The sequence below is a fragment of the Rhea americana genome, unplaced genomic scaffold (assembly GCF_003343005.1).
Source record: "Rhea americana isolate MKP2758 unplaced genomic scaffold, rheAme1 scaffold_181, whole genome shotgun sequence".
Lineage (NCBI taxonomy): Eukaryota > Metazoa > Chordata > Aves > Rheiformes > Rheidae > Rhea > Rhea americana.
In genome coordinates, this window is record NW_028185939.1 from 502,733 (window position 1) to 504,589 (window position 1,857).

Below are 1,857 nucleotides of genomic sequence, written 5' to 3' on the forward strand. Positions count from 1 at the left end.
GCCGCTCCGCGCCGCGGGAGCCGTGAGCGCCGGGGCGGAACCTGGGGCGGCTCCTGCGGCTGCGGGGTCGGGAGCGACAACCCCCCCGAAACACCCCCGTCAGAAAGCAGTGCTGCGCCGGGTGCTCTGCAGCTGGCAGGCCTGGAGCGGGGTAGGGGGACGGGTGAGCTCCGGGAGGGAGGCAGCTGTGTTTCTGTCAGGGGGAAGCGGTGGAGAAGGCGGAGCAGCAGGGTAGTGGGTGAGTCTGTGCTGCTCCCCGCTTAGGAGCCAGACGTCTTCTCGACTGCACGCGCTGGCTGGAGATTCCCCTGTGTCAGAAGTGTTTAAGGGAAGCCATGAAGCCTGGGCTCCTCGGGTGTGGAGCCTGAAACGTGTTGACAGGAATTTTATTCAGAGACACATGCTTGAGTTTTTGGCAGAGAAGGTGGAGATTGCTGCGCACTGTTAGTGGACAGAGAGGCATGTTATTTGGGGTCACACTTAACTGCAGGCAGAGTGCAAAGAAAAAGCGGCAGTGTTTAGGGCATGATCGTGAAAGGGCTCTTGGATTTTGACCTTGCCACTTGAATTAACTTTGGAAAAGTTTTACTTTTGGAATGGACTGCGAAGGGAAGCGGTGAAAGCCATCTGTTAACTCCTCTATGATTACATTGGGAAGAGTGCTGGGGAACACRCTGTATGGAACAGTCCTACTGCTCCTCTATGGTGAACTGACTGTGACCCAGTACAGCTTCCCAATTGAACATATATGCAGCATTCTCATCTGTAATGCTGAGCTTAAAGCAAATTCTGGAATGGGAGATTTCACTGCCAGATGTGATTGGCTACTCTCCCCTGTTCAGTCGAAGAGAATCTGCCCTCCTGCATGTGAGGGATAAGAGTCTTTTCTGTGCCCTTTTGGTAGTCACATGTAGAGCTTTTGGCATATGTTTGCATGGTAGGTAGTTAGAGGATGTCAGTAGCAGAGAGGCGGTGGTGGTGATTGCTGTTGGTACTTCTGCTGAAAGGTGCCTTGTAGGCCGGTGGTTGTGTGAGAGAAGGGAGGGGAGGAGGTTCACGATAGCAGCGGAGCCTTGTTTGTGTCCCTGCAATCGCCTGCGTTTGTGAACTGGTCCTGCGTGGGAAGCCTGGGGTCTGTGGTGAGYTGTCTCCTGTGGGTGGTAACGGAGATTCTTTATTGGGAAGAAGGYGCGTTGTAGGAGGAGCGTTGTTAGGCCAGAGGTATAATTGGGCAGAAATTACGCAGTCCTGTGCTCCTGGGGCTGGGGGAGACACTTTCTGGCTCACCTGCCAGACCTGCTTTCCTTCGGAGCACGAGTGCTCGAGTGGGTGCCAGAGTCGGAAGCCTGCAAGTTCACCTGAGACCTGCTCCGCTTGCATGGAGCCCYGTAATGCTGTCCCTCAGGTTACTTCCCCGGAGGAGAGAGGTGTTGAAGGTGCCTAGGAAGGCCCYGGGGTCCTGTTGAGGCTCTTGCTCATTTGCAGTCGCCTCTGGGAGCATCTGGGTGGCGGAGGGGTGGTAGGCCTCTGTCCCTGAAGAGGCAGCGGGGCCAGTGCCTCAGCTGGGAAAAGCTGTGGGGAGTCATGCTGAAGAAGGCAGAGCCAAGAGTGAGGCCTGGAGGCCCGTGGTGGGCATTTGGGCCTTCTTGGCTCTCTCGGCCCACCYGAGCTGTGATGCCTAGGGAGGGTGAACTTTGCTCTGGACGGGGTTTCATGCAACGACAGGACTCGGGATTTACTGGAATGAAATTTAATGATAGCTGTTTGCTGCAGGTAGGCAGGTGATTAACGAGAATGTTCTCAGCAGAGCGTCCGTGACTAACTGCCGGCTCTTCCAGTGTCCTGCTTCTCCTCCAC